Raw genomic sequence first — 27,654 nt, 5'->3', positions numbered from 1 at the left:
TCCTTTTTTCTCTTACATGACAGGACCACATAGTGCTATTCTTCTGAGTCAATCACCCGAACGTGTGGAAACCCCTGGGTGTTGTAGGTAGGGGAATTCCAACCGCACTCCTAAAAAAGGATCACAATGCGTGTGTGGTCACGTTTGTTATTCTGCGATACTGCTCCCATATCCTGGGCTGACTCTTAGCAAGCGAAGAGGAATCGTTCTATTTTCTGTCGGAATCTTGAATATTGTGTTTCTGACTCGAGAGCTCGCTGTAGACTCATCGGCAGATTGATAAATACCAGACTCTTAATGAGAGTTCAGCTTATGATGATTTACAAGCTTCAGTGGCTGCTCTCTGCTGCATGGCGGAAAAGCTCCCCAGCTGAATAAATGAAATAAAACGCTTTTGTAAAGTGAGCTTCTCCCTTGTAGTTTTTCCGAAAAATTGCTTTCCTTACCTGCTTCTGCTATTGAATGAATATTAGATAGTGAGACTGCGGCTTTGGTCATTGGAAAGCACTATTATGCAATGATAAACCTGAGAAGTGGTAAAAAAAAATTAGCATAAAAATAAAATGACACAAGTGTCTTGTGGACCCCACACGTGGCAAATATTGGATCGTGTTTCATGTGTTATATTAAATTAGATAAACAGAATAACATTTGTCCAGTCACTGTGGCTAATCGAGACTTCTTCGCACTGAATTTTTGGTCGTGAGACGGACAAGGCATTCTTCCTGATGGCAAGGTTCACCAGGCCCGGTGTCCTTCTTAGGGCAGCATACACCAGCACGACACATCTGCACGGCTCTATGGAGATTATGGCTGTGACTGAGTTCCCCATGCGGGGCTGTAAAAAACATTGCACCTGTTGGGGGGGGGGAGGCTATGTACTTGGCTCCATTCTGTACATGGAATTTCAATCAAGCTTCTAATTTAACCCACCCTTTTGTTTTTTCGATTTCCTTCCATGTTTGTTATTTTATTTTCAACCGTTTCACCTTTTCCCTATAGTCCTTTTTTCCCTCCATTGTCAAATTCTGCTTAATCACTCAAGACAGCCAATGGCAAGGAGTGGGGTTTAACAGGAGGAATTGATGACTGAAGGTGTCAGACGACCAGCATGATGAAAAAAAGTGAGAAAGGAGAGGAAGTAATTACTGGAACTGTAAAATAGTTGTAGTAGTGTGAACGAAAGTATAAAATCAAAAACTATATTATATAATATGATGCATGGTTTTAAAAAAAATACTTAAATTGAATTTAGTCCCCTCCTGTTTTTTCTTGGTAATTAATTAGATCTTATAATTTAAACAAAGAAAATGTATTTGTTGTAGGTCCCTTTAAAAAAGCAAAAATCAAATAACAAATCTTTTGCTCATCCTGCGGTTGTTAAATTCAGTAGAAAGATAACCACTTCTCTTTCCCTACCTATCGTGACATTCATATCCCATGTGAAATGGCTTTATCGAATGATAAAAAATGTTGGAACACGGGACTTGTTTCTGTAATTGGTAATTGATTGGATTGTTGGACGTTGTTGTTTGGCTAATTGGCTAATTGCTCTTGCAATCTCATATGAGTGACAGGTGCTGAAGGGATGACTTCTTGTCCACCCTCATCCAGTGCCCACTTGATCATAGAGAATAACTGCTGTTGTGAGGTGGAAGGGGAAGGAAGTTCATTGTTATGATTAAAAATTACTGAGTGCAATATGATTTTAAAAATAGATTGCATGGGGTAAATCATGTCTAATAAACCATCTGCAATATTCCCTAGAATAAAATAAGCAAATACGACATTCTGCATTTCTACTCTGACTTGTTTTCTGATGATATAATTTGTAATAAAAGTAATATTTAGAAAAAGCCACCAAAAGTTTTGTCGTCACCAACCCCCCATACTTTTGACCCAACTGTTTGTACAATATCCTTATTTACTTATTTCTGTCAGTTCATCATCGATTCCTGATCGTCCTGCTTGCCTCTTTGGGATTAAAGCCAATTCTGCTAACCTTATCAAACCCTCACATTACCAGATGAAACTGCTTGCTTTGTTGGCACAGCAATAATATTTCATGTACATGGATCTCACATTTGAGAGAGAATACTGATTGCTATGATTCATTATTATTTATGATGATAAGACATTCAGATGCAGGAGAACCTCTGCTTGTCGGGATCATCATAATATTTTACAGTTTATTTTTTATTTAAAAATGATCAGATCCCATCCATTTCATCAACTTGATGGTCCCTTTTTTTTTAATGCTATGTGCACCTTTTTCCCCATGGTAGCAACATAAAAAAAAATACTATGGACCTTAACAGTTTTTAAAGCAGTGACTCAGCTTAGCTAACAATGCTTGCCTTTTTTTCTGCATAACTGAAATGATCCCCAGAAGGTCGGTATCAACAGACAGTAGTAAAACATCCATAAGGGTAATTTTGTCCATGGCAACTGTATACATTATGTAATTATTCAGGGAAAGGTACAATCAGTGAAAGCAGTTGGCAGCCCGGGATGTGCTCTCTCTACTCATGCATTTTAACTGTTAACACCCCAGTTCATTAGCCTTTATCCAGTTACTTACGTGGAGTCTTCGTGTGCCTCCAGATGGGTGTTTTTAAAAGAGATGGACATGCCTCTCCAGATGGAACCCCCGCAGGATTGGACATCAGAGTTGTCCTTGTGTCACAATTTATTTAGGTCTTTTGAGATACACGTATTCCGGTGACATATTGAGCCCGGGAGTCCTATTTAATGGAGTTGACAATAAAATCTAGTCTTGCGTCCTGTCGGGCCTGAATTGGGAAGTAAATGTATGACGCTGTGGCATATAGATTGTACCGATTTCTTTATATCAATGCTTCGAATACTACAGTACAAACCACTCGCAGATGTAGGTTGAATACGGTCTTTCTTAATAGGTTTAAAATAGATTTTTTCTGGTCACTCCACTGCTTCTGTTGATGACACCCACACCCACCCCCCTCCCCACGCGCTCACTCTTCTGTGGTGCCCTGTGGCTTCCCACTCCTGGTCTCAGAGTGAGAGGGATCAGACTAACTGAGCTGGACTCACACTACGAGCCTGTTGAGGATGGAGGTGAAGGGTGTTCCAAGGCAATTCAGTCAGTGGAGGGGTTTTTTATATATCATGAGCGCGTCTGTGTCCTTACATGCAGCAACATCCTACACTGCCATTGTCAACTGAACTGGCCACTCTCTATGAAACGAACAACACGAACAGTCTGGCAAGCACTATGCAAAAGACATTGATTGGCCGGCCAACCAGCCATATCGTGGCCATCAAAATGCTGAGCTACACTCGGTATCACATTGCACACCTTGAAGCGTAAGCTCTGTACTGTGGGTGACGAGTAAAAAACAATAAAATAAAATAGAAAGATTTATCAAATTGTTTTTGTCATTCATAAGTTGCAATCGATGAGTTCATCATATTGCCTAATTTATAGAGAAGAGGAGGCATATTGAGAATGGCTGATAATATTTTGTTGGTGTGATGATGGTTGTCGCATAGTGTGTCAAAATCAGATCCTGCTGGCTTTGTTGGAAGGAGGATGTGGAAGTGAGTAGGCTGATTAAAGAGCTAATCTTTGTGGGTGGCTATGGGGCAAAGGTATATGCCAGCTGTGGTCAAACTGATATCTCTATACAGCTTTCAGTATGAGTATAAGCCCCAACACAGACTTTTTCCCACTGTCTGAACAGCGGGATGAACAATGAATCCATCCCAATGTCACATGGCTGATGTTTGATACAATACAGGGAGTTCTTGTCTTTAGTCCGTCAAAATTCCTTTTAAAAGGAAGAAACCAGTGGTTTTGAATGGTTTTAGCAAGTAACGAAACACACACACAAAACAGTGTTTTTATATTGTATTGTAACAGTAAATTTGCTGTTAGAAAATTAATAATTTAGTGCTTATTTAAATTAGAATATTAGTGGAATTTTTAAATACTGAAACCCTTTATGGTTAATTGATCCAAGTACATTACAAACCACCTATTAAATTTAGCAACAAACAGTTGAACCAAATCCATGGTAATACATCAAAATTCCATTCCCAACCTACATGATTTTTATTCAGTTTGATTGCCTTATTAAAAAGTCACACACACCCCCACACACACACAACACCAACACACCACACCCACACACACACACACACCACCCACAAACACACACATATATATATATATAATTATATAATATATATATATATATATATATGTAGAGATTATAAATATATATATACACACACACACACCTTATATTATATAGGATATTGTGTGGTGTGTGTTGCATGTGTAATGTTTTTTCTGTAAAAAAAAAAAAAATGTAAATGTTTTCAGCAGTATTGACCATTTCACCCTTCGTAACATTCTCTTATGGTTATGATTGATGCTGATGCCAAATTTTTACATTATTCATAAGAACTGTACACAATACTTTGTTATTGTGTCTGTTTGCTTCTGTAAACATTCCCTCGGCATTTGAATCCTCTGTTTTTTCCCTTTTGGTTTATGGGAAGCTCCAGATCCTCCCATCCAGACTCAGACTCCTCCACCGTCCAACCTTATTGCCAACACCACAACCGCTCTGCAAGGATATGCAACAATCATCATCCCAGGCACCTCGGACAAGGCGGAGACATGGGGCACAGGAAGAGCTTAGGTACGGTTCCAACAAAATTAAGTATTATTACTGGAAACCCTCTGTTGTTTCATCCAGCTTTTTGAGTATAATGGTGACCAAAAGCGCATACAAAAACTATTTCGTCAGAAATTCTCTTTGATTGATCCTGCACTGTTAGACTTTATTTTAATAATCATCTTTTCACAGGCTTCAGGCTTTTTGAATAATGGACTACATCATGCCATCCCTCAGTGCCAATGCCTTCAGTTTAGGCTTGACTCTGCTTTGGAATCCCGAGGTGCTCAGCGCACCCCCCTCTTGCCTCTTCCCTTCTTTCCCATTTCGCACCCCCTCTTGGCAAACTGGTTCGTGTGGTGAGTTATTGAATAGAGAATTATCTAATTAAAACACAGAAATATATCATAAATAATCTATAGAATCACCACTTCCTAACTGCTGATCATTTTTTCCTTGTTTCTCTTGCTTTTCTCTCTCTGTTGCTGTGCACTGCACACTCAAGCCCTGCAGAGCTTTCCATTTCGTGGTGCAACACTACTGGCTCTGTGGCTCATTTCCCTCTTCCTCTGCTCTGTCGGCATATCATCACCCATGGCATCCTTCTCAGGCGCTCTTTTTCCCTGGAGTGACCACCCATCATATCTCTGCAGGACAACCGCTACCTTCATTCCTACTTCCAACGGTCCCTTTTGTCACCACATTATCCTTTGCTACACATTAAAAACACCCCTCCAGTCAGTCTTGGCTTTGGAAAACCGTCTTCTGGCTCACAGAGTGGGGACTTTGCTTCATATAGAGAGCCCACAAGAGAAGCGCCCTAGTGCTCCTCCACCACAAGCACCCTTCACCCACCTCAACCGCATTTACACCTCAGTTTAACTGCTTTCCCTCACACCTGCATGATCAGTCCTCTCACTCTACAATTCCTTCCTAAACATTTTTTTCTTCTGCAGTGCCCCTCAACCAACCACAGTCCGCAGTAAAGAGCCATCCCCAGGCAAGACGTGTGATCAGCACTACCCCGAATACCTTCTCCTGGCCATTCTCAACTATCCTCTTCCAATCCTCTTCCACCCCTCATGCCCCTACACACACTATCTAGTTGTGGTTGCATCAGGATAACAGCAGATATCCCATCAATCGTCATGGTTTTCCCTATAAACTGTGCCCCTGGGTTAGCAGAGCCCATCAATCTGACCCCAAACCCTCCCACGATCCGGCAGGTATATCGTCCTATTATCCCGCCCCCTGTACCCCCCTCGTCTTCAGTCTCCTCCTCAGCCTGGCTCGGGTGGTGGTATTGGGGAAACCATGGAAAGAGTTCCAGTCAAGTAAGTGTCTACTCTCCTTCCTCTGGCTCTTCCTCATCTCGAACCCCTCACGACAAACTCCTCACTCAGCTTCTTCCACCTCCGCTACCTCTTCTTCCCTCCTCTGCCTCTAATCCTAATTTCTCATCCAGTACCCCAACCTTCTCTTCTGCACCCTCAGCAACCCCACCAGCGGCACCAACCACCCCCGCCACCCTCCACCACCCAACATTATCATCCTCTGCTATAGCCGCAGCAGCCGCCACCCCAAACCTTGCCTGTCTACATATGGCTCGGCTCTCCCAGTTGCCCTGTCCAAGCCACTGCGGGCCTTCCTTTCGACCCCACCACAGCAACATTCGTATTCACCAAGCCCGCCACCCACCTCGTCATGCCCCAGCCATATGGAGGCTTCAGTTTCTCCACAGGCCTCAGGATCTTGGAGTCCATCCTTGGGGGGTCAGGAAAAGCGCGATTGCGGAAATCTTGAGAGTAACGGGCGTTATTTTCGAGCTGAGTGTCTAGGGTTCTGTGATTCAGGGATATGGATCTTTGCCAACCAATCTCTCGGAGGGCAGGTAAGTCCCGCAATGGGCTATGGGTGGATCAAGGACGATTTCAACACGGCACTTATGGTGTCTGGAGATGGTATCGGGTTACCAAATCAGTACCACTGGATCTGGAGTCAGGTAGTTCAGGAAGTGTGGGGGGGTTGGTTCAGGTGGTTGGTAGTGCTAGTGTAGCAAGTGGTGTGGCGGATCATACAACCTCCCCGATTCCCAGCCCGTTCACAGTCAAGTAATTCTGGAATAATTCCTCCCATGTCTGCAATCTCCCCTGCACGCCAACCGTTCGCCCTTGCAACTAATCACCTGGAGGAAAGGGGGGCAACAAGTATTACCTATCCTTCAGTTATTCTTTCCCCAGCACTCCTGTCTTGTCCACAAGATACTCAGACACAAGGGTGCCACACCAGCAAACAAAGTCGTAATCACACAACACACCCGCCAAAAATCTAAGTATGATTTCTGATATGGCGTGGGGTTAGAAAGATCTCAAGAAGCGGACGAAAGAAGATGAGGATCGACTTGTTTTGATTCCCGCACTTATTGCCCTCACAGAGTCCAGCACACCACCATCCCTCCCGGAATCATTGCTCAACAAGCTCATCAAGTAGCCTCACAAACAACCGCAAAGTCCCAGTCCATTTTCCCAGTAGTAGAGATGGAGTGGAGGTCTCTCTCTGCATATGGAACTGAACACAGGCAATCTGAAGAAACGTTCATCTACAAAAAAAAGAGTGTCATTCGAACCAATAATAAAGACCACCAACAATGTGGACTTCAGTTTGCTGCTGGCCTCTAGTGGTTCCAGGCACAGGTTGATAGAACCAGTAGGAGATGTGTCTCTGAAAAAGCAAGCCGCAGACTAAGTTCTGCTAGAGATGCTTGCGGGAGCTGGTGCAATTGGAGGACGAGGCGCAGTTGATTCTTCTGTGCTCATACTCATTACCATTGTCAAATAACATGACTCCCTAGTTCAGTGTTCCACATATGGCAGAGGATGGACCACGTACGACTCATCAAAACACATCGACATCAACCTCCTCACCCATCACACTCGCAACAATCTCAGCATTCACAGCACCTCCTCAGACCCCCATATCAATGGTCCAACCCCACATATAGATCTTAAGAAAGCTCAGGCAGCCTTCATGAATTACCCTACCTACGATAAGACTCAGACTTTGCAGCAGCGACCAGACCCAGCCCTCCCTTGGACTAAATGGCTTCTCTCACCCGAATCCATATCTAGCCAAACCTCCCAGGGCTGCACCCTTCTCCAGTCTGTCCTTTTCGCATAAACATACCACCTCGAAAAACAAGATGGACAAACCAACAGACCCTCCTCACAGCAACAACAACAAACCCCAATGAAGTCAACACGCCGGGATTGGACCAAATGGGGGGATTAGGTACTGTTGGCTCTGGAGGAGTAGACACTCAGCCACATGGCATCTCAACTTCAAACTACCAGGCTCCAGTCAAAAAATATGGAGGTCCCACTTTGGGCAAGAGAGGCTCCGCGAAACCAAGCCCAGTCAAGTCAGAAGTCTGTTTCAACACTATACATGCTAGAGAGGATCTCTCTCCCGGACAAACAGTCGGGGATAGGGCCAGGGGCCCACTGAATAGAGTTGCTGCAGGAGATGGGAGAACTGCCTGATCATCAAAGACACCAACCATCACACAACATAGGAGGTTCATTAACACCATCCAGTCCCCACCACACTCTCAACACGAAGCAGCAGAGCTTCATGATTTCTTTGTCCGCAGTCCGATTTGTGAGCAGGTCCACAACCACCCTCTCATTTGCAATCATATGGGCTCACCACCATCCAACCCTTCCATATCCCACCATCAGCCCACAGGCACACTCTCACCCCCCATCAACCTCCTCACCAGCACCCTCACCACAATGCAACACAGCTCCTGGACCCATCACACGAGCCCCGGTCCCAGCCCAGGGAACAAGAGATCCACCCCAGCTCACACAAGCCACAGATGGATCAGCTTCAAAGAGGCATCAATATGACCTTGTAGCCCTGTGGTAAAAACAGCTCACACGCATGGTCAGAGCCAAGAGCAGCAACAGAGGTTCAATGCCACACTGACAACCATTCTGTTTTCCCAGATTCTCTTCCTCCGAGAATGGATCGTTCCTTTTTTCCAGGGATGTAGGATAGGTTGTGCCTCTGAGGACCCCCCCTAAAAGAAACAAGTTGTGCTGGAGGAGGTGGAGTGTGCAGGGGACAAGGGGTGTCAGGATGGTGTGCCCAGCGGCACGTGGAACAGTACAAGATGGAATTGATTGCAGTTAAAGCTACAGGCGGGTGGTTGGAGAGAGGTACATATGACTGTATAGGCCATCATGGTGATCAGGGGTTTATGGGCGCCGGTATTGTCACAGTTTGTCTGAATTGCGCAATGGTCTATGCACTTAGCACTCTTTACGAAGTCGGGACCCTTGAAATCCCATGAAACCACATCCATCCTGTACAAACACCAGAACAACTAGGCTTAATTCAGGTCTAAGGGCACCAGGCCTTGGGATGGGCAATCACGGGACACAGTAGTGGACGGAACTGGAACCAAAATTGATGGGCTCTGCATGTTGTAGATCACGTTGTCCTGGCACAGCAGGGCGTCGACCTCACCAATCTTTTGTTCCTCCTAGACCTAAAAAACTTGTGAAAACACGTCATTTCACCTCCTTAAAACCAGCGTAGAAGGTGACCGCTTATAGCCTGCCCAATCACAGGCTAATAAGAACTATGATCAAGAATATGAATTTGAGGATGAATGAGGCTAAAGCAGAGTGTCCCAGCTGACATCGTTTAAACAGCAAGACAAGTCTTGCCTAGACTTGCGTTCCTGATCTCGTCGTTCCAGTTGCCAGGAAGTCCCGGGAAGTGGTTCAGGAGTGGGCCAGTTTAAGCCCTTTTCATGGGTGATTTAGCTTTCTGCAACCCCTCTAGGGTACCCATCCCTTTGACCTCCTCACCGCTGCTGTCTCCCACTGGATGGCCCAAAGAAAGGAAAAGGGGGAGGGAAAAACCACCAAACCTAAACGTGAAGGCCCCAAGCACACCAAGACCCAGGGGTATAGGGTAGGCCACGTATTCTCCGTCCCCTTCTCCCGGAGCCTCCTTAATTGCAGGAACATGATGGGACCATGGTGGAGAGAACTAGAGGTTGCCGTGGGCGAGGGGGAAGTAGGACGTTGTGGAAGGAAGGGGGAGATTCAAATGCTAGAACTGCACAGAGGACATGAACAAGGGGCAGCAATTACCAACAACAAGCACCTCACCTCCATCAATAACCCACAGTTACCACAGCACATACTCAGCACCACCATTACAGCAACACACCCACCACAACACGATGCACCACCAGCAGCACCTCCTACAGTCTTAGAACAAACTTCATCAAACACCATCAAACAGACAACAACCATCAACAACTTCCCACACAAAGCATCAGCCTCAGCAGACAATACCAGGAAACCCATCAAAAACCAATAAAAGTAAGTTAAGGGTTGATGATGTGTGCACAACTGGAAGAATTATGTTTGGTGGGAATGGAAAATGGATCAAGGAAACTGTAACAAAGTGTAAAACATGTGTTGATATCCAAAACATAATTAATTAATTAATTGTTTTCCCCTACCAGATTAAGCTTCCTATTCCTTCCATGCCATCCCTCATCTGACTCCCTAATGAGGACAGACTCCTCTGTCCATTTAACAGATGCCTGTTTTTGTCTGATGGTTCGGTAGGAGCTGCACCATCTCTTGTGTTTGAGCCCAGTGGGACAATCTACAAGTGTAGGAACGAAACAGAAATGATATGAGCTGTGGTCAGGAAAGAATGAAGCAGAAACCCCAAGAGGTGAGTTTCAAGCTTTCAAAAAAGGTTTAGTGAATGGTTTTGAAATTTTACAGAAAATATTAAATAACTCCAGATGGTTTCTAAAAGTAAAATGTAGAGCAAAATGGGGGGACAATTGTTCGGTTTTGCATTTTTAGAATGATTATTGTTGCAAAGATCTGTACCCTTTCATAATCCCTTAGACAAGATAGGTTGCGTGTCTTTAAAAAAAACTTGCATAAAGATCCCACTCATAAAATCAGTTCTGACATCTCCCACTTTTTGTCAACCTAATGTGTCCAAAAAACATAACAAAACAATGTGATTGTGTCATATAGGGGTGGGATCCTTTTGCATGTCCTCAGATGACCTGCAGATTAGAAACAAAGTTTTAGAGGAGTCTCAGTATTTGGGGAAGACCCTGCCCGGCCCTTGTGTTGGCAGCTGTGATAAGATTAATTTCAAACCAAAGCAGCAAAAGGCTTTGCCAAATTCGTTTCTTTTTAGTTAAAACTGTTCTTTTTCTTTTTCCTTGAAAAGAGTTTTTAGGAGGCCTTTAAAATTGATTTATCAAGCATATTTTATAGTCATTTTTGTTATCTGTGCATTGCCATGTTCCACGAATATTATTCAGCAGTTAGACGGGGACTTGGTGGGGAAGCAGCATGTGAAATCCGTTATGATTTATGCCCACATGCAAAAGGTTGTCACCTTACTTCTGCAGCGCACCAAGCTTCACTATAATGAGTAGATGATCAGCAACCGCGAGTAGGATCTTTCCAAATACAGAAAAATCTAGATGATGAACGAACTGGGTTTGATGTAAATTTGAAAACTAGACATGTCAAAGAGTCACAAATGTTTTGTCCTGAATGGGGGAAAGTAAACCATGGCTGCTGTAACATTATGAAAACGCGTTGTCAGACCCAAGGACCAAACATGTTTAAAAAAAACAAGCATGGAAGATTCTTCGTTATACTCAACCACATTTTACAGCGTAAATATCAAATGAAATGCCTCCTCCATAGTTTTACAATTGCACTTATGAAATGTCCCTCCTGTTGCCTCAGCAACAGGGTAGCCTCAGGAGGAAGAAGGTGGAAGAAGACAGTCTGGGTGTTATGTGTAGATATGTGCGATCTCTTGAGTATGTAATGTGGCAATGTTTATGATTTGTGTATCTGTAGATGTCGGGGATGGAGACATGGATGACCAAATAACCCCAGAGGCAGGGTCTACCATGCAGAAGCGTTTCCTGGCCAGTAAGCCGTCAATTCTTAGGCGATGTATCATTTTCCAGGTGTAATTCTGATAGCAAAACAATAAACACGCATATTTGGACCAAGGCCATTACTAAATTAGACATTAAATGCATTGATTTCTTTCCACCCTCAATTATTTTACAGAGGAAGCATTGTTCTCAGAGTGTATGACGTTGCCACTAGAGGGAGCCAAACTAAATGTAGACTAAGATATTGGCCAGGCCACCCTGATTGACTGGTTCTTAAAAATGCAATAAAAGAAAGGGGGAGGAGCGATGTTGCTAGGTGGATGTTGCTAAGGTTACTGATTCATAGTAACGTCATGAACCACCCTGCTGTTCAGTAAGGGTTCTTACCTCATCTTGAGTCACCTAAACGTAAGAGAGTGGGACCACAAAAAGATGAATAATATAAGATGTTAATCAAAAAGTACATTTTAGTACAATGTGTCATTGATTTATAAGCTGTTTTCTGGGTTGCTCATTCTCTTTTTCTTTCCCTTTTGTTTTTACTATACTGCATTGTCATAAACATTTCCAATGCTGATTGACGTTTATTGCTGTGGATTTTTGCCATCATTCATTGCTTCTTGCACCTCTTGCCTCGCAGCATGGGAGGAAGAAATCTTAAGAGCTGCGAAGTCAGGGTTTTCAGTCAGACTCTCCTATTCTGGATGTTCTTGAAATACGGGGAAGACTAGAAGCTCGGGGCTCTGCGGCGGGGGGCACGGTGAAGCTTCCACCGTAAGGATGGGTGCACTACCACAGATTCCTTTCCGGTAAGGGAGGAATCCCATACGCCCATATCCCACCAACACCACCTTCACTGCGCGGGGGGGGGGGGTGGCGCAAAGGGGGGGTCGGCGACTACACACACTTTGGAGAGACGAGGGTGAAGAACCCTCCGTCCTCAGTAACTGTCCCTCCCCCTGTAAAAGACTTGACGAGGAGCTCAAGAGGAACCTGGAGACCCTGCCGTCGTTCCTCCTCAGACGAGGAAGACTCGGTCAGTAAGAACCAGGACCTGCAGAAGAGCATATAATCTGCCAATTTCTGCCCCTCTATGACACGGCCCACAGGTCTCGCTGCCATTCCACCTCCTCCTACACAAACCATCAACCGCACACTCCGCCGCAAATGGTGTCTCTTGAACACACCCCCTCCACTCCCACAACCTGAGTCTGTCTCGTTCAACTGAACCTGAGAATGAGATAAACCCGTCCACAGGAGCTGGATTCGATCTCACGGAAGCCCAACTGCAGGAGGAGGCACATGTTCCAGGCAATGGGTGAGGACGGAAGGAAGAACCTGTGCAGGAGGTACATGAAGACATACAGCAGAAAGAGAACAGCGCAGACTGAATGTGAGGAGGAAGGAGAGGAGTTGGGAAGACAAAAAGTGAGGAAAAGGAAGCTGATCAGATAAGGACAGAGGAGAGCAAACCGGACGAAGAAGAAAGAACCTGAGTATGAAATGCTGGGTGCTCCAAAGGTTGATGGTTGAGTATATTAACATATCTACAGTCAGATATATTTCAATCAATGAAATATTAATTTACTTTCTTTCCTCAACTGTATCCCCTGTTTTAGGATCTCCATCAGAGCTTTCCCCTGCACCCCTGTTCCTCCATCTCTTGCTCTTTTCACCCCAACCTCCTCCTCCCCATCCCCATGCCTCCTCCTCCTCTGTCTCTCCCTCCCTGCTCTCCAATCTCAAGAAGAGGAGGAGAATCTACAACAGCAGCAGCAAGCAGCAACAACAACAGCCACCACTGCATAATTCCCTGCCTCCCAGCCCTTCTCCACCTGCTCTCCCCTCTCCCTCCCCACTTCCGCCCACGTTGCCCCCCTCTGCTACACCCCCACCGTCCCCCTCCCCGCCTCCTCCCGAAGAGCTGCCCCAGCCTCCCCGGCCCTCACCCCCACCCCACGAAGATGCCCTGACGCCGCCTCAGATCACTTCACTGCACCTGGCTAAGAAACAGTCCAACGCAGCCATCGCAGGAGAGAGTGAGGATGATGACAGTGAGAGTGGGGGGGAGGGGATCTTCAGAGAGAGGGATGAATTTGTGGTGCCGCACTGAGATATTGGTACTCTTAAGGTAAAAAACCCATTTTTTTTTTTTTAGTAGTAGTATATTATCTGTAGAATTAATATGTAGTTTTTGCAGGGATAGTACTCACCTTAATGTCATTTTAGTCCTCTATGACTCAATTTCTTCTGTGAACATACAAAGAAGATAATTTGAAGAATGCTGGTAACCAAACAGTTTCGATTCCCTTTAGATTTAGAACTACATCAAACATAATAAAAAAAAAATAAAAAAGAACTAAAATAAAATCAGAATAAAAAAATTATTAAAATTGTCTTATTTGCGTTACGCATAAGAAAAAATGTCATACATGGAAGCCACAGAAGGTGAGTAATGGATGACAGAATTATAATTGTTTGGAATGGACTATCCTTTTAATAACTGAAGTCGCAATTAAACAGAAATAGTGACAGATATTTTCCTCCGTAGTGCAATGTACATACAAGTGAAACAGATTGTCAGGAAAAGAAAAGACATTATGGTGGGGACTTGATTCTGTCTATGTCAGGGGTCTACAACCCTGCTTCTGGAGAGCTACTGTCCAGCAGAGTTCAGTTCCAACCTCAATCAAATACATCTGAATCTGCTAATCAAAGTGTTCAGAGTTACTTGAAACTTATAGACAGGTGTGTTGAAACATGGTTGGAGCTGAGGTCTGCAGAATGGTAGCTCTCCAGAAGAAGCAGGGTTGGAGATCAGTGGTCTGTTGCTTGTTTGAATCTTGAGATGCAGGTGTTACAGGGGAAAAAATTAATGCTTAGAGTTTGATTATGGAAGCGCAGGGGTTAAGCAGCAATAAATGATTGGAAAACTGTGGAAGGTCCAGTTATGTCAAAAAATGAAGCTTGTGCATAGATGAATCGTTCACAATAAGATCTACAGCATACATTTACAAAATAGATGAATAATGAATTTTTATTTAAATGCACAATTTAACTAGATGCTCAATTCTCATGGCTTTTCTCAGCTGGCGCTGCAGACCGGACGAGAGCCGCCTCCAATCTGTAGGGTCCAGAAAGCTCTGCTGAGAAGTTTGCTCCTGAAATCAAAGATGGACAGCGGCAGTTTTGTGCTACCAGTAATGTGAGTGTGTTTTTGTATTTGATAAGAATTAATAGCATGCATTGGATGGCTTGCTTGAAATGTAACACTAAACCACCTCCGTACACTCATGCTCTCTGTCCTCTGTCACTCTTTGGGCAGTATTTGGGCTACTTTGGAGATGCAAAAATGCGTTATCAGCGTTTATATATGTCAACTTCTTGGAGGAATGTAAATAAAAAGGATTATGTCAGAGTGTGCTCGCGGAAACCCTTGCATCGGCCCAGTCTCACACTGAGGTAATTTCACTTTAAATGCACTTCTGGAGCTACTGTGGTCCTGTGCTATATTGCTGGTTAATACGTAGTTACTCTCAATCAAAGAGTTCTGTGATCATTTACTCACCCTCATGCTTCTAAAACCCTAAATGCTGTTGCTTTTTTCAGTGGAGCGGCAGAATTTTTGAAGAATCTTCAAACAGCTTGTTTCATAAAAAACAGTTCACAGTGGCCTATGTGTGTCAAAAAAAAGAAAGAAGAAAACAAAACACTAAAAAAAGCACCAGAAATGTAGTCCATCTGACTAAAGATATTCAAAGTCATCTGCATTCATACAATAGGTTTGTGTGAGGGAAAAGCAACACAATTTAAGTGTTTATTCATTCAATAATCTTTCAACTGCTGCAGCTCTGTAATAAAATACTGATGTTATGATAAGTGATCTTTAGATATGTGAAAGCTAAGGACATTTGATGTCCAACCTGTGGCTTAGGCTTAAAGCATAACAGAATTTGTTTTCCATAGGAAAAAAAAAAACCAGTATAACAGTAAATAATGACAGAATTGTAATTTCAGCTAATATGAATGTCTTTCCTTTCTATCAGACGCCAGTCACTTCCTAAACCACAACCTGTACGTAGCTTGACTCCACCTCGCATGGAACGAGAGGATAGAGAGAAAGAGAGAGAGAGACAACGGGAACAAAGGGAAAAAGAAAAGGAGAAAGAGAGAGAAAGAGAAAAGGAAAGGGAGCGAGAACGAGAGAGGGAACAGATCGAGAAATCTAGGAGAGAAAAGGAGAAAGAGAAGGAAAGGGAGAGAGAACTTGAAAAGCAAAAAGAGAGGGAGAAACAAAAAGAAAGGGAAAGAGAGAAGGAAAGGGAAAAACAAAGAGAGAAAGAAAGGGAAAAGGAAAAACAAAAGGAGAAGGAGAGAGAGAGAGGCCAAAGAGAAAAGGAGGAAAAAGAGAAAGGAAAGGGAAAAAAAAAAAACGACGAGGGGGAAGGAGAGGGAGAAAGAGCGAGAGAAAGAAAAGAAGCTCCAAGAGCGACAAACTCAAGAGAAACTGGAGAGGAGAACGGCCGTTGTGGAGCGGGGGAGGGTCAAAGAGGAGAAGAGAGTGGGGAGAGAAAGAGGGTTGACAGGACGAGGAGCAGACCTGTAAAAGTAAAGGCAGAACCTCCACCTAAAAAGAGGAAGAAGTGGCTTAAAGAAATGCCCTCTTCTTCTGATTCAGACTCCTCCCCTGACCCACCCAGTGAGGATGAAGGTGTGTATGGCTTGCTTATGTGTGTGCAGTATACTGTCTGTGTGGTTTGAAATATTATGCAAAACTAGCAGCAGCTTCATTTAGTGTAACTTCAGTTTGGGGTAGCAAGATTTTTTAATGTTTTTGAAAGAAGTTTCTTATCCATTTATTTGATCAATAATACAGTAAAAGCATTAATAATATGCATTGTTGCATATTATGCAAGATTATTGGTGCTCACAAAAGACATTTCTTGATATTTTTATGGAAACCATGGAAATTTTTTTCAGGATTTTTGATAAACACAAGGTAAAAAAAGTAACTGTCACAACACTGCCACATTTGACAATGTATTACATCCTCGCTGAACAAAATAATTCTGTTCTTTCCCAAAAATTTAGTAAAAATCTTACTGACCAACACAAACTTTTAAATAGTGGTACCATTTGAAGTCCCATTTTAAAAAAACATGATTTGTAAATATGGTAATCTTTCAGTACCACTATATATATATATATATATATATATATATATATATATATATATATATATTAATACGTGATAGTACCATTCATTATTCTTAACAGTAGTTCCAACACAGTATTTTCTATATAATGGTTTGTCATGGCACTCAAAACCAGAATACTATTATTTTACATATATTTTACATATAGTAAAAATTTTATTGCTACAACCTGTCTATAAACCAGCACACTGTATGAGATGATGAACACTGAATTTAGTTCATTTTGCATTTCTTGTTTTGTGGAGCCAAAACTAAGTTGTTGAAGTGTGTGAGAGTACTGTATTTTCTGGTGTTTGCCAAGTGTTTTACATCTGTTCTATCCTCAGTATCAACACGGAGTGGGATGAACAGTCGGGCCATGAGAGAGATGTTCCGCAGTTATGTAGAGATGCTGGTCAGCACTGCTCTGGACCCGGACATGATCCAAGCTCTTGAGGACACCAACGGTAAGTGCACATCATTAGGTTCAATACAAAGTGCATGTGCAGAGGATAAGGGAGAGAAGGATGGAGAGAATAATGAAAGGAGTTTAATAAAAGTAAAGGAGGCAGAGAGAGAGGACAATGAAGTGAGGCTGGAAAAATAATGAGAAGCAAAAGATGCTTAGAAAGAGAGGGAGTGGAAAAGTCACAGTGACTAATGAAGGCTGGTTAATTCAAGTTCCATTAAATTAAGTTTTTAGGCCACTGATGTCATCTTTCCAAGCCTAAAAGCAAAGATATCTGAAAAAACACGAACATATTTGTAGCAGTTATTAAACCTGTGCCTATACATAAATCATCTAACACTATTTTAAACAGCAGTTTGCTAATTCTTTTGTTGGTAAATCTTACTGTTCAAAAGTTACCATTTTTTAGATAAATTAATACTTTTGTTCAGCAAAAGTGCAGCTAATTGATCAAAAGTGACTGTCATATAGCAACAAATTCATAAGTGCATTTTTTTTAAACTTACTTTACATTCGTAAAATAATTCAAAAAAGAAAAAAGTACCGTTTTCCAGAAAAAAATATTTAGTGTTTTCAGTGCTTTTCTTTCAAAATCGAAACAAAACAAAACAAAAAAACTTTTTTTAAAAACCCACCCCCAAACCTTTGAACGTAAATAAAATATTTATAGTTCAATCATGACAACTCTCTGAAGATTTTAGCTTGGTGATGGATCTGACATTGTTAATTTATTTGGTCTTGGTGGAATAGATCTGCTATGCTGTTGCTGAATTGCTGCTGCTGTTGGTTATTGCTGTAGTTGTAGATTATTGCTGCTGCTGCAAGTACAGGAACTTGCTACTGCCAATGTATACGGCAATATGGTGCAGTGAGTATTTAAGACATGCTGCTGCACAAATAGCATATAAAATAACCCATAGCAGATCTATACAGGTGGAGCTGGGGAAGGTGGAGGGCTTCAGAGAAAACTCTGAAAGCGGGCTGCAGGAAATCTCAAGTGAATGCTAGCCAGCCATATATAAATTCAAGGCAGTAAGCTCATTGACTGCATATGCAGCATGAAACCAATCAGCTTGTGCCAAGTCGTTTAACTCTTTTGAATATCATCAGTTACATTAACAACCCGTCAGCCTGCACCATCTAGAGTTTCATGACTGAACTATATGTTTAAGTTATTTATCACATTGCAGGACCATTTAAAATGAACTAGTGAAAAATGTAAGATGCATATATTCTATAATCATTTAAAAGTGAATCTTAAGTAATCGTGTTTTTTTATTTAATTACTCAATACCAATGCATTACCACTGGCTCCTCCCCTTTTGTCCTCAGATGAGCTCTATCTCCCACCCATGAGAAAGATTGACAGTATCCTCAACGAACAGAAACGAAGGCTGTTAAGAAGGATCAACATGAGTGTCCAGCATCAGGTGACACTGGCTTTCAGTGATAAACAAATGCATTCCTCTTGAGTACTCTAGACATCTTGATTTGTGTTTTCTGAGGAACATGTCCGGCAGTCCTCTCACTCTCCTTCCGTTCCCATTCTGTAGGAGGCACTGCACATGTTCCCTCAAAATGACAGCAGACCCCCTAGACTCTGGAGCGGTTAAAGTGCACCTGGGTGGAGAGAGTTATAACCGCAAAACCCTCAACAGAGTCAAAAGGAGCCTTCCCAAACAGCAGGCATGTTGCATACACAATTGTTTCTCACATAATTAAGCCATTCAGTAATAACATATTTGGGCACTTTAGCCATACCTACAAATATTAATGTTGTTTGAATTATAGGGGTATAACGATGCATCGATCAAATCACTAACTATATGATATATCAATTCAATACATAAAAATCTCTCTATATTTTTTATAAATGAATAAGATACACTAGATGACTTGTTTGACTGTAAAACTACGGTTGCATTTTTGAGTTAATAAAAATTTAACTGGTTGTGTAAAATAATATCGGTATATCAATCATAGGCCCCTAAATCTAATCAAATTGTAATTGTATCGCAGCATGGTTTGAGGTATCTGCAAATATTGTATTGCTGGGTAAGAGAATTGAGTTCAGATTGTATCATGACGAAACTTTAAATTTACCTCTATTTACCTTTATTGCATTATATGACAAAATAAAAAAACAACAGGCATTTATTTTAAAGAAAGACAGTACAATTAATTTTTTTTTTTTTAAATCATGATTTTTAAATGTTAGTTGATTAAATGTTGTTGTTGTGATGAATTAAACCTGTGATTTGATTAAGTATCATTGCAAAAATGACTAAAAAGCACCATTTGTTTGCAGATGACAGTTGATTTGATGTTTTGTTAAATAATGCAATGAAGATATTTTGAAAAATGAGAAGAGATTTTGAAGAATGTTTTAAATATTTTTGTCCCTATAATAAAAGTCAGTTGCGTCCAGAACAACATCGGACCCCTTTGACTTTCATTTTTTTTTTTTCAGAATATGTTCTTTTGTTTTTCAAACATGAAAGAAAGTCATACAGGTTATTTGGTGAACTCCCTCTTTAAGTGTCCAAAAGCTTTTTGTGGTCATTGAATTCCAATAATACATCTGTCTTGAAATCTCTGAGCTCTCTTTTTCTTCACTTGTAAGCCCATCTCTCTCTGCTTGCCAGGACCTGAAGCTGTCAACAGAGACTTGTCGAATATACAGTCTCTATCACTCTCTACAACAAAAAAAACACAACACTGCACTGTAAAAAAGAGGTATGAGGAAATATAAGCTCATTTGAGAAATGCAACACTGTATCCGTGTATTAGCATGTAAAAACCCTCGCCTGTCTTTCTCTCTCCTCAGACAGACAGGATAGCATAGAACAGGCAGCTGAGGAGGATCCGGGTCAGGAGGAGGTGGTTCAGCAGTGCATGGCCAACCAGGGCTGGCTAGAGACTCTGTTCAATTCCTTCATTGAACTGCTGACGCTCAGCACCAAGGCTTAAGATTCAGCTGTCGACGTTCCAAGCACGTCCTGTTTGGAGAAGGGAGAAACTCCTCTCTCGCAAACAAAACCGGTGCACCTCCAGGTTGCAGGAAAATTAGATTTTCCTTTGCAGAATGTGTAAGAGCCACTGGCGGTTTAAGCTGTTGCATTTTAACATAAAAATGTTTTTGTAAAGCTTTCATTCCTCTCTCTTTCATTTTGTGTCAGCTCCCTGCGACGGGAGCCCACAGGGAGATGGTATGAAAACACAAAAAAACAAAAGAGCGAGAATGTGTAAAGACAGTTGTCTGCACAGAGACGAATAAAGATAGTGCCAAAGGGAACAGGGTTGAAAACCTCACTGGTCAGCAGTGTTTTGGCAGAGGTGAGCTTTGAATGCCATGTTCCATGCACACTCTTACATATAAATATGTATTATGAACAATTATGATTTGTATTATTTATACATGGACATTTATACATGGTTACCTCCCAAAGCTGGGGCTTTCAACAATTATTATTAATAATAATGCTCATGTTTTATGAGGGTGTACATGAAATGGGTCACCCGTAACCCCCTATTCTTCCTGTCCCCTAAGCTGAAGGACATGGCGGACAGGATGCGGACAAAAGAGCGGGGTCAGGGTCAAAGCAGTATGTAGTTCCTTTTTTTGTCAAAAAATAGAGCAAAAGAAAAACGTATTTAAAATAAAAATAACAAAAAAAAAAAACATTTCTGTTTGTTCTTTAAAAGAAAATGCGGTGCAAAAAAGAGGTGTATTTGTTCGTTTTCTCAAAGAAAACACAACAGTGCAGAGGGATGTAATAGTTTTAAAGTGTGCAAAATGTCTGTGTTTACGTTTTTTTTTTTTTAATCTGTTGGTTGTTTACTATGATAATTATTATTGTTATTATTCTTATGATTATTATTTTGGAGGTTTGCTATTTCTCTCTTCTGTAAATATTGTACAGTTGCTTCAGTCTCTCTCTCTCTACCTGTCCCTCATCTGTACATGAATCCTCCTGTATTTGACAAACGCAAATAAAAGAAAAGAAAAATGAGTTTATGAAAATGATGCATTTTCACACAAGACTGCCTTGGAATTTTTTTTCTCTCTCTCTCATTTTATTTGTCCTAGACATATTTGCTGATACTTTGTACGGGTAGGAATGATATCGTGGAGGGAAATGCATTGGAAATCAAGCAGTACAGTCAAAAAAACTAACTGCTCTAAATATTCTACTTAGGTTCAAAGTTTACTAACCATCTTATAAATGAAAACGTTTCTGAGGATGTATTATTTATTCAGTGTTCTCGGCGCAGATCCTCAGCAGTTCTCTTCAAGGTAAACATTCCACTCCTGCTAGAGCGCGAAAAAAGAATCAGTGGAACTGCACTTCCTGTTGTTACCATGGTAACATAACCATGGCAACACCAGCAGCATTTTCCAGCAGTGTTTGTCTGTCTTTGGTGTGATGGCTGTCTCTCTTTGTCTCTTTTCTTGTTCTCCTTTGCTTCTTATTCTGCGGTTTCTAGCTCATCGTGACTCACAAGAGTTATTACAATGAAATGACATTCTCCGCTATTTCGTGTAGGCTACATCATAAATGATTTCTTGCCTGCCTTATTTTTTTCCTTCACACATCATACAGAGCTTCGTTAATTCTGTTTTCTGTCTCAGTAGAATTTCTTTTTACATACACCAACTGATTAAATGAAACAATAGATTATTTCCTTATTATAAGTTACATGGTTGTTAGTTGCGCTATCATTAATATCGTTTCAGCGCTATATCAGTCATTAGTATAAACTATCTTGCACCTGTCTTTCATTAATCATCATCATCATCTTGTCCATTACTGCTCTGTTTCACTATCATCTTCCTCCTCCTCCTCCTCCTGCACTGCACAGCGATGTGCCTCGTCTGGCCACAAAGCGGTGCCAGTCTGCCGTCCGTTGTCACTCCCATTGGCTGAATGATTTTGTTCCTGAGCGGGTGTGGGTGGAAGGATAAAAATGATGAAAACAAATATCAATATCATAACAGATATCATAAGGGGATCACCTATTCACTACACATACGTCTTGAACAGAAAATCAGTGATGATTTTACCACATTCCTGGTGGAATCTCTCTGACACACACATACCGTGAGAGTTTGTTGAACATATTTATGAGTCTGAGCGCCCTCTGCCTCTTTCCTCTTCTTCAGTCATTCCTTCCATTGGATCAGGCTGTTCATCCTCCACCCGTCCCGTCACAAGGTTAATCCTGTCCTTGGCCTGTCTGTACTCCTCCGTGTCTGAGTCAGAGTCGCTGGAGTAGCGGTTCAAAAGACCCCGTGCCGCCAGCAGCCCCGCTGCATTACCGTAACCAGTGTACTTCACAAACCTGCTCACTGGGAGAGAAAGAGTTCATGAATACCATACCGACAGCACTGTTTTAAATGTCACAGAAAGGTGTATTATGAATAGAGTGCTGCAGTGATTACATTTTTGTAGGCCAAAACCCAGAAATGAATAAGCATTTTAGCACTTCTGATTCCATTGTCATGAAGGCAATGTGCTTTTTGAATGGGTCTTTGGTTAAATGCCTGAAATATTTCTCAAGATCTTTTAATGTTTTTACGGGGGCATTCATGGCCTAATGGTTAGAGAGTCGGACTTGTAAACTTTGTAAGATGAACAAAGGTCTTACGGGTTTGAAACGACATGAGGGTGAGTAATTAATGACAGAATTTTCTTTCAGAATTTTTGTTTTTGGGTGAACTAACCCTTTAATTTTTTTTTGGCCTGCAAAAATATTTCACCCCAGCAGCACTTGCATGTTCAATTATAGCATGAGCATACCATGAATATGACAATCATTCAGTATCATGGTATGTATAAATTATGAATATCAGTGCACTTTACATGGTTCAGTAGATGTATCTATGTACCATTTTCTTTACAGAGCACAAAGAGAAGCACAGCCGCACAGTGTTTGATATCAGTGTCGACATGGGTCATAAGTCGCACTAGTTTGCTCCTCAGTGTGTTCCCCTGTTCAGGCCTTATCTCAACGTCTCTCAGTGGAGGCAGGATCTGTTCAAAAATAGCACAGGATCAGGCTCCTGGTTGCACAGCCATGAGAATTACAAGTATCCTATATGTTTGTGTCAAATTTACTGTTTCAAGTTTTTAGAGTGCTCCAAAAGTAACACCTATACTCCACCAAGGATGATAATTATAAGGATAACACAATAAACTATACAGTTTTTTAGTAATCATTCTAAATTCTATGAGTCCATACCACAGGTATAACGATAACGGGGAAAAATATAGTTAAAATCACTTTTAGAATGAATTTTTCCAGCTGATTATATATAATAAAAACTTTGACCACCAAACAGACAACATAACTGCAGCATATTCTTATAATAAGTTTTAATGCTAATGTAATTATTGCTATAGTTTATCTTTAAAGTTATCGTTCTTGGTTTGAACAGTTTGAAACACACTGAAATGGTGAAAATGTTTTAAAAATTTGTATTTGAGGTGAGTATTGTACCTGCTGTCTGAGATAGTGCCTAGTTTCCTTGTGTGCTTTGCTGCTCTCAGTCAAACAGGTTTACACACTGGAGCCAACTTTTCCTTCAGCTTATGGCCCTGTATAATTCACATTAAAAGACATTACATTTTATAATGAAATACATTGTACAAATTAAAAATATTTAGGCATATAAGTCTATATATATATGCAGATGCTCTATATATATAAGCAGATGGGCTACAGCAGCAGAAGACCACACCAGGTGCCGCTCCTGTCAGCTAAGAACAGGAAACGGAGGCTACAATTCACACAGGCTCACCAAAACTGGACAATATAAATTTTGAGTCTCAATTTCTACTGCAACATTCAGATGGTAGGGTCAGAATTTGGCGTTAAGAACATGAAAGCATGGATCCATCCTGCCTTGTCTCAACAAGGCCGGGCTGGTGGTGGTGGTGTAATGGTGTAGGGGATATTTTCTTGGCACACTCTGGGCCCCTTAGTACCATTTGAGCATTGCCACAGCCTACCTGAGTATTGCTGCGGCCTGACCATGTCCATCCCTTTAGACTACAGTGCACCCATCTTCTGATGATTACTTCCAGCAGGATAATGCACCATGTCACAAAGCTCAAATCATCTCAGAGTTTCTTGAACATGACAATGAGTTCACTTTACTCAGATGGCCTCCACAGTCACCAGATCTCAATCCAATAGAGCAGCTTTGGGATGTGGTGGAACGGACGATTCGCATCATGGATGTGCAGCCAACAAATCTGCAGCATGTTCCAAGGAAGAAAAAGTTATGAACAACATGAAGGTGTGTAAATGATGAATGAAGGTGTGTAGTGGATAGCAGAACATCCAGGCACTGCAGAGGGAGCGCTGAGAGCACGTTCACTGTGTGTCTGTGGATATTCAGCACAGAAGAGTTATAGAAACCAATAGGACGAGACCTCTCAAGACTCACAGTGGTTTGATTCTTACTCTCACCCTTGTAGCTCCTCTTTTCTATCGTCTCCCTCACAGGGCACGAGTAGACAGTGACGCAGGACTGCAGCTAGTGACGATACAAAATCTGCAGCCTCCTTGTGGCAGAAGGAGAACCAAAACATTGACAGTAAAATAGATTTCTTAACAGAGGCCCGTCCTGTTATGGTATGTTTTGTTCTCCTTCTTCATACATACATATATATGTGTGTGTGTGTGTGTGTGGGTAATCAAATTAAGAATTCTTTTCCATGCCTTATTCATTCATTCATTCATTCATTCATTAAATCCATTTACTTAATATCTTATGAACCGTTTACAAAAGGGGGTTACATCTGATATTTTCACACACGCACAGATCTGATTGATTTCTTTCTCAAATTGCATTGACTGCTCCAAAATATGAGACACCAATGTTTTAGGAGTTTAGGACACAGAAGAGGGTTGCATGCTATTTGATTTTGCTTTATTTCCTATTTGGGCTTGTGTATATGCTTTGTTTTTTAAATTAACTGTTTTTTCCCACGGCATTGTTAGGTGCCTGGTTATCTGCAATGCAAAGATTTGATTTCAAAAACAGTATCATAGCTATTGAACTATATTTTTTTATGATTTTAAATCTGTATTTAACCTCAGAAGTATATCAAAGTAAAGAGATATGATAAAGTCTGATTTTTGTGATGGCTGTGCTTTCAAATTAAATTATTAGAAATCTTAATTAAAAGTCTGACAGTAATCAGTGTTGAGTTCTACTGTAAGGTTAACCCTGTCTGCTTTAAATGTTTAAAAAATGGTTTAAGAGTTTAGAAAAAAATAAAAATAACCTAAAAAAACTCCCTACGTAATCTAAAAAAGTAATCAAATGTAATCTGTCATTTACATTAACCAACTAATTGAGATACTTATTACATTTGAAATAGGGTAACTTGTCATCTGTAGCCTACTACATTTCCTTCCCAAACACATTTTTGGTTTATTAGAAAATCTTGTTTTTATATCTCCCTACATGACATGTACATGGCTCAGAGCTTTTTTTTTTTTAATTGACACCATCCTCCAGAAAGTGATATCATTTTTGGGGTTGGAACCACAGCATCAGTAGTATTAGCATTTGATTGACATGTGATGATATGTGAAGTTTTGTGCTGTTTGATGGTTTGTTCAATTCCATTCCGTTCATAAAAAATTACAGTTATCTTTATGTTTGATCATGCATAATTCAGAAAAAGAATAAAAATATACTATCAAAATAAACAATGGCTTAGCTTCTTAGCTCTTTATTGTCAATCTTCTTATAATTTTGTAATTCTGTAATACTGTGTAAATAGAGTTAATGATGGAATGACCCAGCTGCGGTCATTAAGGGTTCTATAAGAAAAATAGCCAATAGGAAAAAAGCAGGATTACCTCATCTACTTCCGTGTCTGTGCACCACTGTTCAGGGTAACTGTTTGAACAGGGTCGTGAGAAACTCAAGGGCGCACTGAGTCACCTATCTTTACAACAAGGGGGTGCTGTGCGGTCAGTCAGCACCGTAATGTGTTTCAACCCCAGCACACTTCCAAAACACTGTTCCAGAGCAGCAGTCAGCATACACAGGCTGCGCTCACTGACCAGGAAGAGCACACAGACTGAGGTCTCTGAAATGCCCACATGAAAAAGAGAACACAGGGAGTTTTGTGTTCTGCTTAACCACAATGGTCGACGCTGATCCGCAGGGTCCCTCTAACTGTTGTTTATTTCAAAATGCATTTGGTTGTTATAAAAATTGCCTTATGCAAAAAAATAAGCACCATTTGAAACAGAATTAACGTTTAAAAGTATAACCGTTTCATCGTTTCAAACACTTTTAGAATACTGTTTCAGTGTTTATGAATTAAATACCACAGAAACACATGACTAAGGCCATTATAATTTTGTAGCACTACCTAACAAGAAAACTCTGATTAACGATTTTAGTAAGTAACTAGTGCTCAGTTGACACTGGTAGTTCTTTTATTAGCTACTCAATGAGTATGTCTACTATTTTTTTCATACATCCCACTAATAAAGAACTACTGTCTACATGTTCAGAATTCATGTGAATTCGGCATAATATTAAAGTAATTCTAATTGAGAATCATGTTAACCCCTGGTAATGAACTCAATAATAAGCAAAGCAAAGCCTTTCTAAAGGGAACTACTGATTACTTCATGTATTCCTATCGTGAAAAGCAATCCACAAATCCCCTGATATTGACTGACATCTACTTGGAAGCTTTTGAGAGAAAAAATCAGGAAAGGTAATTGGATAGTAGTGAATCCAGTGTTTGCCCCCCCTACACCGTCTGAAGAAATGACTCATTATTTGGCTACAGTATTTCTAAAGTGGCTACAACAGAAACCCACTTTTTAAACTAATGATTTAAGTGTTACCAAATCTCGCAAAATGTATACTTTACAGAACCCCTAAAGAGCTTGGCAATGAGTTCAGGTCACCATTACTAGTGAGTTTTCATGATCTTCACTTTAGAATACTGATCCAAATAACTTGTAATTCATTCTGACGAACTCGGTAGTTACTTGAGTTCAGTACTAGTGGGTTACCAGGACATCACTTTAGAAATTAAGTATACATTATGGATTATAAATTATGCACCTGCAGATCCCAGTATTTTCTAAGTAAGTTCTTAAGGAGGTCATGAAAACAGTAGTTACTGATGAGTAAATAGATGAAACTATCATAATCCGAACTAAGCACTATTACGGAGTAATTCCATATGCAGAGTTTCTTGTTTAATACTAGTAGTTTAACTAGAGTGCTAATATTGATTACACTCCTTTGTTGTCTTCGTTTAGTTATTTCGTAAAGCTGGAAAAGTATTCTAAGGTGGTTACCAA

At 41.0% G+C, this 27,654-nt stretch overlaps 2 pseudogenes; one reads left to right on the top strand and one right to left on the bottom strand.

The window, feature by feature from the left end:
* The first annotated feature begins 4,875 nt into the window (after positions 1 to 4,875).
* Positions 4,876 to 20,492, top strand: LOC122144155 (annotated as a pseudogene).
* A 1,617-nt stretch (positions 20,493 to 22,109) lies between these two features.
* On the bottom strand, positions 22,110 to 24,345 carry LOC122144154 (annotated as a pseudogene).
* Between the last annotated feature and the right edge of the window lie 3,309 nt (positions 24,346 to 27,654).

The sequence above is a fragment of the Cyprinus carpio genome, unplaced genomic scaffold (genome assembly GCF_018340385.1).
Source record: "Cyprinus carpio isolate SPL01 unplaced genomic scaffold, ASM1834038v1 S000006603, whole genome shotgun sequence".
Classification (NCBI taxonomy): domain Eukaryota; kingdom Metazoa; phylum Chordata; class Actinopteri; order Cypriniformes; family Cyprinidae; genus Cyprinus; species Cyprinus carpio.
The sequence above is the reverse complement of the archived record's forward strand: the minus strand, read 5'-3'. Positions and strand labels throughout refer to the sequence as shown.